This window comes from Mauremys mutica, chromosome 3 (genome assembly GCF_020497125.1).
Source record: "Mauremys mutica isolate MM-2020 ecotype Southern chromosome 3, ASM2049712v1, whole genome shotgun sequence".
NCBI lineage: Eukaryota > Metazoa > Chordata > Testudines > Geoemydidae > Mauremys > Mauremys mutica.
The window spans coordinates 131010895-131026116 of record NC_059074.1 but is presented as its reverse complement, the minus strand read 5'-3'; the positions used below and the strand labels follow the sequence as shown (position 1 = coordinate 131026116).

The window sequence follows — 15222 nt, the reverse complement described above, 5'->3', positions numbered from 1 at the left end:
GGCCGCCCTACAGATGTCCTGGATGGGGACATGGGCCAGGAAGGCGGCCGAAGAAGCGTGCGCTCTGGTGGAATGAGCGGTGAGGCGGCATGGGGGGACGCGAGCAAGCTCGTAGCACGTTCGTATACATGACGTCACCCAGGATGAAATGCGCTGCGAGGATACTGGCTCGCCTTTCATGCGATCAGCAATTGCCACAAACAACTGGGTCGAACGCCGGAAGGGCTTCGTCCGGTCGATGTAGAAAGCGAGGGCCCTGCGGACGTCCAGGGTGTGGAGCTGCTGCTCACGAAGTGAGGCGTGCGGCTTCGGGAAGAAGACCGGGAGGAAGATCTCTTGGTTGAGGTGGAAGGCCGACACCACCTTGGGGAGGAAGGTCGGGTGCGGTCGAAGCTGCACCTTATCCGCATGGAAGACGGTATACGGGGGCCCGGCCGTCAGGGCGCGGAGTTCCGAGACTCGTCTGGCGGATGTAATTGCCACGAGGAAGGCCGTCTTTCAGGTGAGATAAAGCAGAGAGCACGTAGCCAGGGGCTCGAAGGGCGGTCCCATCATCTGGGCCAGAACCAGGTTCAAATCCCAGGTCGGGGCAGGAGGACGTACCGGCGGGTACAGACGGTCTAGACCTTTAAGGAAGCGGGCAACCATCGGGTGAGAGAAGACGGACCGACCTCCGATGGCGGGCCGAAAGGCCAACAGAGCCGCCAGGTGCACCTTCAGGGAAGAGATCGCCAGACCTTGACCTTTTAGGTACCAGAGGTAGTCGAGGATGGTTGAGATAGGGACCAAGAACGGGTTAAGACCTCGCTGGTCGCACCAGAGCGCGAAGCGTTTCCACTTCGCGAGGTAGGTAGAGCGCGTCGAAGGCTTTCTACTTTCGAGCAGGACTTGTTGCACCGCCGACGAACAACCCCTCTCTGCCTCGGTCAACCACTCAGGAACCAAGCTGTAAGATGCAGCGACTGCAGGTTCGGGTGACAAAGCCTGCCGAGGTCCTGAGTGATGAGGTCCGGCCATAACGGAAGGGGAATGGGATCCCGAACCGACAGCTCGAGCAGCAGGGTGTACCAGTTCTGTCTCGGCCAGGCCGGAGCGACGAGTATTACGCGGGCCCTGTCCCTCCGAAGCTTGAGTAACACTCGGTGGACGAGTGGAAATGGGGGAAACGCGTAAAGGAGGGGACCTGTCCACGTCAGGAGGAACGCGTCCGAGAGGGAGCCCGGAGCTCGACCCTGGTACGAGCAGAACTTGGTGCACTTCCTGTTGACCCTGGAGGCGAACAGGTCTATCTGGGGAAACCCCCACCTCTGGAAGATTGTATAAGCCACATCCGGGCGAAGGAACCACTCGTGGGAGGCGAACGACCTGCTGAGATGGTCTGCCAGCGTGTTCTGCACCCCCGGCAGAAAAAACGCTTCGAGGCGAATCGAGTGGGTCACGCAAAAGTCCCATAGGAGCATCGCTTCTCTGCAGAGCGGGGAGGAACGGGCTCCGCCCTGCTTGTTTACGTAAAACATTGCTGTAGTGTTGTCCGTGTACACCGCTACAGAGCGGTCCTGCAGGTGGGCCCGAAAGGCGAGACACGCCAAGCGGATCGCTCTCAACTCCCGGACGTTGATGTGGAGGGAGAGTTCCTGGGCCGACCAGAGACCCTGGGTGTGCAGGTCGCCTATGTGAGCACCCCAGCCGAGTGCCGAGGCGTCTGTGGTCAGGGTGACCGACGGGCGAGGAGGGCGGAACGGAACCCCTGCGCAGACAACCTCCGGATTCAGCCACCAGGTGAGCGACTGGAGAGTGGGCTTCGTTACCGTAACCACCATGTCCATGCTGTCGCGGTGGGGGTGGTACACCGATGACAGCCACATCTGGAACGGGCGAAGCCGCAGCCTTGCGTTCGCGGTCACGAACGTGCACGCCGCCATGTGCCCCAGCAGGCGCAGGCAGGATCGCACCGTCGTTGAAGGGAAGGCCTGCAAGGCCTGTATGAGCGAGACCATCGTCTCGTGCCGCAGACGAGGGAGGCAGGCTCTGGCTAAATTGGAGTCGAGCACCGCTCCTATGAACTCCACTCTTTGTGCTGGAGTTAGGCTGGACTTGTCGGTATTGATAAGCAGGCCTAGAGACCGGAACAGATGCATAATCTCGGTCACCTGAGCCGCTACCAGCTCTTGGGAGCGGCCGCGAATCAGCCAGTCGTCGAGATATGGGTACACATGTATCCGACGACGGCGGAGGGCTGCGGCCACGACTGCCATAACCTTGGTGAACACCCTCGGTGCGGTGGAGAGGCCGAAGGGCAGAACCGCAAACTGGTAGTGAGCTTCGTTGACTACGAAGCGCAGAAAGCATCTGTGGGGGGGGGGGTAAATTGCTACATGAAAGTATGCATCCTTCATGTCGAGGGCGGCAAACCAGTCTCCCGGATCCAAGGAAGGGATGATGGTCCCCAGGGTCACCATACGAAACTTGAGCTTGCACAGGTGTCTGTTGAGCTCCCGGAGGTCCAAGATGGGACGAAGACCTCCTTTCGCCTTGGGGATGAGAAAGTATCTGGAATAGAATCCCCTGCCCTGCCTGCTACGAGGCACCTCCTCTATAGCACCCACGCTCAACAGAGTCTGGACCTCTTGTAAGAGGACTTGCTCGTGAGAGGGGTCCCTGAAGAGGGATGGGGAAGGTGGGTGGGAGGGAGGGGGCGAAATAAACTGCAGGCGGTAGCCGTGCTGGACGGTGTTGAGGACCCAGCTGTCCGATGTTATAGAACACCACGCCTGGAGGAAGCGGGAAAGGCGACTTGAAAACAATAGGGATGGATCCGGGCGGGAGAGTGGTGGGCCGTCCTCGGGCATCCCATCAAAAGGCCGGTTTTGGGCCTTGGGAAGCCTTGGAGGAGCTCTGGGCCTGGTTACGCCGACCGCCCGATGGTCTGCGGCGGAAGGGGGCCTCTCGGCGATTATTAAATGGCCGAGACCTGGCCTGTGGGAAGGGTCGGTAGGGCTGTTGCCGGAACGATCGTCTCTGGGTGGCCGGCGTGTGCATGCCCAAAGTACGAATAGCAACCCTCCCGTCCTTCAGGGTCTGAATTCTCATGTCTGTCTTTTCTGAAAAAAGACCCTGTGTCTCAAAGGGGAGGTCCTGGAGGGTGTATTGTACCTCCAGCGGCAAGGTGGAGGATTGCAGCCAGGCAATGCGCCGCATGGTTATTCCGGACGCCATAGTTCTGGCTCCTGAATCAGCGGAGTCCAAGGCTGCCCGAATTAGGGTCCTGGAGGCCGTCCTGCCTTCGTCCAGGAGCGCCGAGAATTCCCGGCGGGAGTCTTGCGGCGTCAGCTCCGAAAATTTTCCCAGGCACCCTAAGATGTTGAAAGTGTACCGGGACAGGAGCGCCATTTCGTTCGCTATGCGGAGCTGAAGGCCACTCACCGAATAGATTTTTCGCCCCAACAGGTCCATGCGCTGCGACTCCTTTGATTTTGGTGCAGCGGCGGGCTGGCCATGCCTCTCCCGGTCATTCACCGACTGGACTACTAGAGAGTCCGGGGAGGGGTGCACATAGAAGTACTCGTACCCCTTGGGCGGGACAGAGTATTTTCTTTCCACCCCTCGCGCCGTGGGGGGGACTGAGGAGGGCGACTGCCAGATTGTCGTATTGTTCCGCTGAATAGTGCGGATTAAGGGTAATGCTACTCGCACTGGGGCGTCCGAACCCACAACGTCCATTATAGGGTCATCGTCCTCCGTGACCTCCTCAACGGGCAGGTTTCATGGCCTTTGCCACACGGCGGAGAAGGTCCTGATGCACCTTGAGGTCAATAGGCGGGGGTTCAGATGTTGATGCCCCTGCCACCGCCTCGTCAGGAGAGGAGGACGAGGAGCGGCCTGGCAGCACCTCCTCGGATGCCTGGTCCGCTCCTGGGCGGTCAGGAGCCACGGACTCCGGTCCCGGTGCCGGGCCTGGTGGCGAGCCAGCCTGTTCCTGTGGAGACGGGGGGGGCTTGCTAACCGTCGCCTCCGGCGCTGAACGGCCCGTAGGCGCCTGCCTCAGCTGCAGGGGAGGCCCTTGCTCGTGTTGGGCCCAGGGGACCCAATATCCCCAGTGCTGGGGTCCAAGGTCCCGTCCTTGAGACGCTGCCCTCAGGGGAAGCGATGGAGGGTTCATGCGAGGGCCAGGGAGGAGCCGAGGCGGTTCCCGAATGCCCAACCGAAACCTGCGTCAGGTGTCTAGCAGGCGTTGAAGGTCGGCGGTGGTCATCACGTGACCTAAGCGGAGAGCGGGACCTGCGTGCGGAGCGGTACCGGGAGCTCGACCGGCGGCGCCGGGAGCTGGACCGGCGGCGCCGGGAGCTCGACTTCGACGGCGATCGGCGGCGTCGGGAGTGGCTTCGGGAGACTCGGTGCCGAACGCGGTCACTGGAGCCGGACCTCTTGCGGTGCCGGTGACTCGGTGACCGGGACCGTTGCCGGGAGTACGACCGGTGCCGCGAATGCGAGCGGTGCCGGGACTGCGACCGGTGCCGGGACGGGGAGCGGCGCCGCGATGTTGAACGACCTCTGGATCGGGACCGCCTCCGAGAGTGGGACCGGGATCTCGACCGAATCCTGGAGCGTCCGTCTCGCTTGTCAGGGGAAGGAGGCCGCATCATCATCGGTTTGCCCACTGACTTGAGTGCCCGCACCGGCGGTGCCGGGGGCTTGGAGCTTCCGCGAGCTCGATTAGCTCCCTCGCCGTCGCAAACGCCTCCGGCGTGGACGGGATCCGCAGCTCTACCTCGGCGGGTACCGGGAAGCTGGGTGGTGCCGGACTCGACGGCCCTTGCGGCGCCGGAGTCGACGGCGCCATGCACTGCCTGTGCACTGCCTCAGCCTGTACCGTTTGTGTCGGAGGCGGCTGGGCTAGCAGTCTCTGCGGATGTTTGGAAGAGGCCGCCTTCGGCACCTTGTGCTTCCTTCCTGGGGAGAGGGAGCCGTGCCGGGACTTCGGTGCCGGGTGCCGAGGAGGCACGGCCCCGGAGCGGCTCGGTGCTGCCGGTGCGCTGCCCGCCGAGGAGGGCTTCGGCGCCGATGGAGGTGGCGCCGGAGGCTGGAGCGAAGCCTCCATTAGCAACTGTTTAAGGCGTGAGTCCCGCTCCTTTCTCGTCCGGGGCTTGAAGGCCACACAGATCAGGCACTTATCTGTTCTGTGCGCCTCCCCAAGGCAGCGAAGGCACGAGTCGTGCGGGTCACTCACCGGCATGTGCCGCTGGCAAGCCGCGCAGGGCTTGAATCCCGGTGCCCCGGGCATAAGCCCGCACCGAGTGCGGAAGAAGAGGGACTAACCCCTCTAATTCCCTATTTACACTACTATACCTATCTAACTATAAACTATACAACTATCAACTAACTAACAAACTATATACAGTAAGAGAGGAGAAACGCTAGGGCTGTGGAGGTAAGGAGCACTCCACTGTTCCAACTGGCCGTCACGGGCGGTAAGAAGGAACTGAGGAGCGGACGGGCCGGCTGGGGTATATAACCAGCGCCATGGCGGCGCCACTCCAGGGGGCGCCAGCCGGCCCGCCGGAGTTGCTAGGGTAAAAATGTTCCGGAGAAGCCGTGCACGCGCGGCGCGCACACCTACATTGGAATGCATAGGAGCAATCACTCGAAGAAGAACAGGAAGCCTTTTTTGGCCCACAAACCCCAAGACAAATTGCTTTCAACCTGCTACCTCAGTGTTAAGCCACATGATCCCAAGATTATGTGTTTCGCTCTTGTGCCAGAAGGTCTGTCCCTTCTGTGTCACAAGCCCCTTACCTAATAACCTTGTTTGACTGGACATCTTATACAGTACTAAAGATCTTTTTTCATTCTCAAGCATATAGGGATGTTTGAAAAAGATATTACCACCCAGACCCAGCTGGGAGGGGAAGGGCACCTCCTCCTCGGCCTCTCTCTCTTGCTGTCTCCTTTTCCCGAGTGGCCTCATGATGAACAGAGCCAGCGTGGCTAGGTGCTGCATTGGAGAGTCTCCCAGTGCAGCCCCCCACCCCCTCTCCCCCATGTGAATCCCCAACAGACCCTGCCCACTCTGTCCGATTGTCTCTCATGCGGTTTACAGTACTGTATATAAAATCAAAAAATAAAAACACGTGTTATTTACTTATTTTATATTTCATACTGTAAACCTTTTTTTATATTTTAAATGCAAAATAACACACGTATTTATAAAAATATCATTCTTGTGTTTTTATTTTAAGTACAAAATAAATATGTATAACTAATTTAAAAGTATGTAACTAGTAATTTGATATGGCGGCGGGTGGCGCCTTTTTTTATATGTTCGCTCCCCCTGATGTTAGAACCTGGCTACACCACTGAGACAGTCCCTTTCAGGCCATTAGTAAAACAATACATAAAACGTGGATTTTGCTCACCCTCAGCTGTAAACAGCTCTTCCAACAAAAATTACATACCTTAAGATCAAACTGGCTCATATGTTTTGTACAAAACTATGACTCATATATACAGACATAGAGATCTATTTCAACGCCTTATCCAATTTAAACTACAGGGAGAAATTTAGGAAGGCAGAATGTAATTATCCAAGTAATAACTTGGCCAGGAGATTGGGGTTAACCCACCTCTGCTCTTGCAAAAAGTGACATCAGAACTTAAGTGCTCAAGACCTCTATCTTAGATTTCCTCTAACAGGGAATACTGTGCTGTGCTGCTAAAAGCACTGTCTAATAGCATACCATGGCATTGTTCAGTGCCGCTGCATAAGAAAGAGTAGCAGCTACTTAATAAGCAACACCTATGAATTCCTTGGACTAGAATCTTCCAAGTACTGACACTACCTATCAAAGGGTGATTGGTCCTTTAAGGAGAGTTGAGACCACGCTAATAAGGAGAAGAGAACAGACAGACTCTCCTTGACTTCCAGGCAGATGGCCTGCAGAAGTAGATAAATTAAACTTAAGCCCTGTGTGACATTCTGTTCAGGACACCCAGAACTGTAAGCCACTGTGTTATCCCTTTGCCTTAGCAAGAGTGAGTTTTATAGGAGATTAGACTGTGTGTCAGTTCCCGGTCATAACCATCTGTCTCCCCAGCAAACTCCTTGAGATTCTGCCAATCCAAACATTGCCTTGCAAGTAACAATCAATCAGTGAACCCCAGTTTCCAAGATCCCTTGTGGTGTCCAGTCCCTCGCACTGGACACTCAACGAAAATTATTAAGTCTGTACCTCCAAAGAGACAGTGTACACACAAGCCTGTTCGGTTAGCTGAGGACTCACTTTATATCTCAATATAATAGAACTGAAATGGTTTCTAGTAAAACTAAGAATATGTTTATTAACAAAGAACAGAGATTTATGTGATACTAAGCAAGAGATAAAGAGATAAGTATGGTTACAAACAAAACAAAACACGCTTTTTCTAGTGACTAAACTTAATTCTAGGAAGTTACATCTTTGCCGAAAACAGCTTCTAACTTACAGCAAGTTATCAGCAACTCCTGCCCCTCAAGCCAAGAGAATACAACTTTCACAGGCTCAGAGGGTGCTGTTCCCTACATCTCCTAAGTGATGGATTTTGCTCCCCTTTATATTTTCCAACGTCCACTGTCTGTCTCAAAAGCCAGGAAGACTTCCTGGGGGTGCAGCAGACTCAAACTTGCAGTGGGCTCACTAAACTCTCTCCTCTGTTGATTGTTAGCTTAATTGCTTTGTTTACCTTACATATAAATGTACTTTCACTATTTGCCTGTAATCAAGCCAGTCAGACAGGTGAATCCACATTGCTTTGTCTAGAACAGGCCTGATTTATGCACTGCCTCCCAAGCACATTTTAATCACACAAATATAACTGGGGCCCTACAAAATTCACTACCATGAAAAACGCATCATGGACCGTGAAATCTGATCCTCCCACCCCGTGAAATCTGGTCTTGTGTGCTTTTACACTATATAATACAGATTTTATGAGCAAGACCAGCGTTTCTCAAATTGGGGTCCTGACCCAAAATGGAATTGCAAGGGGGTTGCAAGGTTATTTTAAGGGGGTAGCAGTGTTGCCACCCTTACTTCTGTGCTGTCTTCAGAGCAGGGTGGCCAGAGAACAGCTTTTGGCCGGGCGCCCAACTCTAAAGGCAGCACTCCACCAGCAGCAGTGCAGAAGTAAGGGTATGGTATTGCCACCCTCACTTCTCTGCTGCTGCCTTCAGAGCTGGGCAGCTGGAGCGTGGCAGCTGCTGACAGAGGGCCCAGCTCTGCAGGCAGCAGCGCAGAAGGGTGGCAATGCCACTCTTGCTGCTGGAAGCGGCTCTGCCTTCAGAGCTGGGATCCCAGCCAGCAACTGCCACTTTCCAACTGCCCAGCCCTGAAGGCAGTGCCGCCACCAGCAGCAGCGCAGAAGTAAAGGTGTAACCCCCCCTACAACAACCTTGCACCCTCCCAACACCTCCTACAATTACACCACCATGAAATTTCAGATTTAAATAGGTGAAATAATGAAGTGTATGATTTTTTAAATCCTATGACCGTGAAATTGATCAAAACGGACTGTGGATTTGGTAGGGGCCCTATATATAAAACTTAGACACATCACACAACGATTTTTGGGTCCAGCATATGATCAGTTTTCACATGAGACCTTATATGACACCTTTTAGATACATATGACAACAGTGCATTGGGGGTAGTGAGTGTGTCCAGCCTGATATGAGTTACAGTATTGACTGCCCTCTACTAGTTGGCACTGAGGGGCTCTTAGGGAAACACCCTTAACAGAAAACACTGGAACAACATGGCTGGACAGTCTTCTTTGGTGCACCAGACAGTGAGAGAACCCGCCAGCTTATATTATCAAGCCCTGTTAATTTATAAGCTAAAATAGCTGAAGGCTTCATAGGTTACTATGTACAAAAATACCTACCGTACTATTTATGCTTGCAGAGGTAGGATAGACTCTGTCATGACATATGTTGTATGTTCTCTACATTCAAGTTGGCACAATGGTTCTGCGAAGAATTGTTCTATTCCGTTATACCACCTGCTTTGGAGAATCCAGACTCCCAACAGAACCTAGTTCTGCAGGGTAAGTCAGCATTTTCCACCAGTTCCAAGCAGGAAGTCTGTGTGTTCTCATTCCTGCATGGATGAGATTCAGTTATTTTTTAAACTATTTGTACATAGTTAATTTTGAAGTAACAACTGGCTACACAAGCTGATGTGGAGCTCAGCAGCAGACTTGACCCTGAAACTTCATGTCAGACAGTCTGCCCCCAGCACCTGGTGCTACTGAGGGCAATGAAAATTACTCCAGGAGCTCTTGGGAGCTAATAAAGGAAAATAAAAGGGTTTTTAAATGTTTAGACATGCAACTGTGCCAAACAAAAAAAGCCTATACTGCTACCCTTGCAAGCCCAACTCCCATAGACACAAAAACGTGCTGCTTTTATTTTTTTCAGCAGCATGTTTAACCTTGGAGCTGTCAAGCGCCATCATGAATAATGAGCCATGACAACACTCCAAGCGATCCATGGAGAACAGACCAATTTCTACTATATGCTATGTAAGGCAAAATGCTGTTATCACATTCCCAGGGCATTATACCTGCTTGGAAAAAATACAGTAATGTGGCCATCAAGAGGAGACTGTAAGTAAATACAGAAACAAATGAGACATTTCATTATATTTAACCACATAGATTGTATAGCAGGTAATAAAAGGTGTAATAAATCCTAATATTTTACATTTTATATTTAAAATTAAACAGGGAGCAGGGGTGATCCATCTAACTGAATATGCATTTGACAAAGAAATACCACAGGGGGAAGTATCTGTGTTGGAAATACGTCTGTGTACAAGGGAAAGTACACTATGTAAAAAGGCTTGGCACTACTATATATGTAGCATTGTGCTAGAACCTCTATGTTTATTGAAAATAATACTAAAAGCTATTCAAATCTACTTTTTCAAATTTGTGGAGAATTGTGGCTGCACAAACATCCATTAAAGCCAAAGTGAGTTTCATGGCTATACCATCATCTACTGCTTTGAACATTTAGGGTTTACTGTTAATTTCCACTTTCAAGTATCTTGACATTCACTAGAGGGAATCAAGGGCAAGCACTTTCCTTTTGTATCACCATTAACAATATATGTTTATATAATACTTTTTTTGTCTGGGGTAACGGTAGTAGATAAAAACACAAAGGCGAATAGAGTGCTTTTGAATAGAAAAGTCATTTCACCTCCCAGCAGCATAGATCTCATTCAATTTACATTTTAATTTCCATAATTTGTCAAAAACTATAGTAATTAAAGGGGTGGAGAAGTAGAAAAGAGAGGAGGTGTCAAAAGCAAGATTTTGCAATTATTTGGTCCTTCAGTCTCATTTTAGCATCTTTTTCTATAAAATTCAATTAATTGTGCCTGTTTCCTCAAATAACTTCTGCTCATTTTTTAAATAAAGATTGGCTTTTTTCTGTTCCATATACAATCACTATGTTTTCCTTGGCTGTCACTATACCATCTTATTTATAGAAGAAAAACTGCATGATTCTAAGGCTTAGAGTGCAGACCCATAGTCCCAGGCCTTTAGAATTCCTCCTGTACTGTAGAGATTTCCTACCATTGTATTCCTTTAAAAAAAATAAAATAAAATAAAATAAAACAACCCTTCTTGCAGGATGAGAGAAATTTTAAAGGGTGAGCACCATAAGTTTGAAAATCTGTTGTTTTAGCAATAGTCTATTACTGCAGCTGAAGAGGATTCAATAATCCTAAAAAGAGTGATAACATTTGCAGTTATGCAAACCATAACAATTATGGCAGTAATCAGATTTCATATTTCAGGGTATACGTTGATCACCTGCCCACATCTTTCATTCTCTCTCTCTCACACACACACACACACGCCCATATGGCATTGCACAGCTGACTAACTGCACTACACTGCAGTTTCCTCCTCCTTTGAAAATCCCGAGACTAGATGGACCAGCAGTGGTCTAACCCTATGTGGCAAATATTACAGGCTACTTAATACACTTGAATGGCAGTTCTGCTTTTGACTAGAAAAGTCACTACACATGCACAAAGAAAACCCCAAAATTCCAAAGATATATTTTTATTAAAACATAGTATACCTTCAAAGCACTGTATGCATTGTTTCAGTTTTTCTCCCTTTCATAGCTATATACCTATTTACATTTTTACATCACATTTCTAGTAATAGATGTTCAGTATCTCCATCCCCTTCTAACAATATGCATGAAAAAAACAGATTTCAGACATTTTAGACAGAAATTGGCACTAAATAAATCCGTCAGCTCTTTGATAAGTTTTAAAACTTAACTTTTCACCAGGTATGACTTTGCTACTCTCAGTAGGATACAAAGTAGTTTCTAAAAGCAAAACTGAAAGAATACCACCTCACAAAGAGAAAGAGAGGTCACAGTTCTAATTCTTCTTGCTACACCATACATTCTCAGAGTCTTTCCCTTGAGATGAGCAATGTGCATTTCACAAAGAAAAAACTAGAGAAGTCAGCTCAGATGTTAGGAAAATGATAAAAAGTACTCATAAAAATTGGCTGAATATTGCATCAGAAGAGGAACAAAGACCCACAAGAGATAAAGTAGGTCAAGAACTCACAAGTTAGGAAGTGCTAGAATTAAGTATACATACGTATGCATTTTGTTATAGGGTAAAATTAAAAAAAAAAACACCTAAGTGACTTAGGAGTAAGTTTCATTTTCAAAAGTAATTTAGGCACTGAAAAGCCTAAGTCTGATTGAAAGTCAATGAGATTTAGGTTCCTAAGTGTCTAAGTCACTAAGTAACTTTTAAAATGGAATAGGAGCTCTGAGAATTTTACCCACAGACTTCAATTACATGATTTCATATTTTTCCCACAGGCCTTTCCCTCATTCATTGCACAGAATGGATAGTAAATGAGGCAATGTTGTGCAGTGAAGGAAACGGTTGTCTGCAGAATCCCTGCCTCATTTGTAAGCCTCAATTGCAGCAGAAGTTGGAAAATGGGTAATAAATTAAATAGGTAGAAATGGTGATTTTCTGCAGCTCATAGTTTAGTCAACTCTGGACCCAATTTGATCGGGACATAAAATAGTACCCTCTTTACCAAAGACTATCTCCCTCCCACTTCAAACCCTGAAAATGAAAAATTATTGACAAAATTACCTGACAGTACCCAATGCTTATTACAGCAGAACAAAAGTTCAGCTATAATTAAGGTTCAGACCAGCTTTCAGTTTAAAGCTCAACTCTTCTAAGTACTTTAAAACCTATGTGGTTACTCACTGCCTTGAAATTTGGTGTGCCTCATGGAAGCACAGTGGTCTATTAGTGATACACATTTGGGGCCATTTGACCAAGGGAGTTTTGAGATACAGCACTTGGGCGGGGGGAGAGAACAGCTTTTTTTTTTTTTTTTTTTTTTTTTTTAAATTGACCGATTCTGGCAACCTCTTTTTCCTCACAGATAGAGATCAAACCAGGGAGGCCAACGCTCAGGCGTTACTCCAACAGCGTGCATGGCCCTTTGGGGGAAATCAAATTAAATTGTTATTTCAAAATGTTTTTCTCTCCAGTTAGGCACATAACGTATTACACTGAGCATGTATGGACAGAGAAGTTAACAGGACTGTTAGCCTTCAAAGTTTCACACCAGCTGGATACTGAAGGAGATAAGCAATAGTCTTTGGAAGGAACCTGACCCAGTCAGTGTCAGTCTGAGTCCCACTTTGGGCAGAATGTTGGAAAAGGCTGGATCCCATATTGCTAAAATCTGTTTCTGTCAGAGGTTGGGGTTTTGTTTTGGGGGGAAGGATTGAATCAAAGTATTTTTGTAAAAGAAATTAGACATGAATGCTTGCTGGCAGAGAAAGAGTAAAGGGCAACAGGGGGGAAAGGGAGTTGGTGCTTCATCAAGGGGAGGAGGATAAATGGGGATGGATGGTAGGGGATGGACATTGGGAAACTGATATGGGGGTGAGTAGCAGGGAATGGGCCTTTCTCCTTACTCCCCATGCGAGCTGGAATCTTGGGGGTGGAAGTTGCCTCTCCAGGGGTGTCTGAGCCCCACTCTGCCCCCATATGTGCACCAGGATCTGCCCATAACATGTGCAGCCCTCCATTAAATTGCTGCTTATAATACATGTGTGTAGCAGCACAGAGCAGGAGACAGCAAGAAGCAACTTCTTACATGTTGATGGCTTCTGCAGTGCCAACTAATGGCTGAATGGGATAGAAAAGGAAGCTGGAAATGTTAATGAGAGGTGGGGAGGCTCCATGTTGCAGGAAATGGTATGGCAGATGTGGTGGGGAACACGCAACAGACACCAATCTTCTCACACGCTTAAAGCTAGTGGAACAACTTTGTAATTAAAATGTCATGGTTTTGAGGGACAGACGATGGATGAGATTTCTCTCACCAGCCCTGTTAGCAACTACAAATTAGAAACAGTTCAAAGCACGACCATTATCCCCATTCCACTACAAGAAAATGTACTGGAGGAGGGAGGAGCACTGAGGAATCACATAGCAACCATGTGCCTAGTGCAAAGACCACTGGACTGGGACTGTTCCTAGCTCTGCCTCTGGCCTGCTGAGCGACCTTGGGCAAGTCACTTCACCTCTCTGTCTCTTGGTTTCCCATCCGTAAAATGGGGATAATAATGTAAAGTTCCTTGAGATCTAGTGATGAAAAGCACTATAAAAAAAGCCAGGTCTTTTGAGTATAAACTAGATACAGTAGCATATCAGCTGCAACTCTAGGTGACAACTACAACTGCCTTAACGACCTCTAACTTTGACCGACAAGCATGTCTCTTGGTTTAAAAAAAACAGGAAATTAAATGGCAAAACACATAATTAGTGCAGAGTTAAGGTGGCCTGGTGAAAGCCCACGCCCTTTCAGAACATCAAGTTCAACCAAACTCAAACTTCTGAAATCCAGACAATATAGAGTTATGGTAAACACGCCCGCAACTTTAACTCTGCCCTCTTTGACCAATGCCCCACAATGCCCATAACATGCACTTTCCCACTCTGCCTTTTCACTGTAATGGACAGGCATTACCTAAACGTCCCCTACACTGAGCCTACTCCCCCAAGAGAACACCGTACCTGTAAAATTTAACAACCAGTTCGTACCCTTTTACAGCCCCTTCACACTTGCGCACAGGATATCAACTTAACCTACACTTTGCCCTTTCTATCATTAAATCTACAGACTGTTTTAATATCCCAATACTGACAATACCCATGGCATGAAGACCCCAGTGCCCTGCTAATGACCCAACCTACACAATTCTGTACTGAAATGACGCATGCTGGAGGCTCAAGGTACATAAGCAACTCTTTCCTTTGAAAGCACACATAGGGGGACTCAGACTCAGATCTCCTCATATCACAAACACAGCTCTTCCAACTTATTCCTCCACCATTCAATGCAGCTGTGCCTTACCCAGTGAATGCAGCAGGAATGATGCAGATAATTCCCAGTGGCTACTGGCAGCTTCACAGGGCAGAAGTTAAGCATTTATTTTAACTCTATTTCCTGATTTTCAAAATTTTGAGTTTTGCTGAACTCTGTTCTGGAAGGGCATAAGCTATCACTGGGTAACCTGTGTTAAAGTTTTTTTCATTTAATTACACATGCACACATACTCAGATGTATATACAACACATTATACAATATTTATAAAGCACTTAAGTTGACAAGCATTTCTTAAATATAGAGTATTCACCAGCAGCTGTATCTTCTCATAGACAATAACCATGTATACTGCAATCTTAGATTGTTTTACCTGAGATTATTTGATTCAATTTGGTGGATATTCAGCTTGTCCTTCAAGTTGGCACAATTCACATTTATAAGAGCTGGCGTTGCAACTTGTGTTCTAAAGTTGCTGACCTCACTTCTATTTATGGTCTCCACTGCACTGTGGTGACTAATTGTGGTGAACAGAAAATTATCCTTCATCAGCAATCAGTACCCTCCTTGCCCCATTTAAGTCTTTCACTCATTTTTGTATTTTTAAGTCAGGCTGTTTAAAGGTATCTGATCCAGATGGTGGATACTTGCCTTGTGAGGTGGCTCAATATAATAAACTGTTGCATTGTTTCTTGTGCTACCTGCTGCTGACCTACTTCTTTCTTTAAATTTCTATACCTCATTGTACTGCATAATAAATAATACAACCACATGCTC

At 48.5% G+C, this 15222-nt stretch overlaps 1 protein-coding gene across 1 annotated transcript in view; it reads right to left on the bottom strand.

Moving 5' to 3' along the window:
• Positions 1 to 15222, bottom strand: part of DISC1 (DISC1 scaffold protein) — a 356636-nt gene that overhangs the window by 297145 nt on the left and 44269 nt on the right.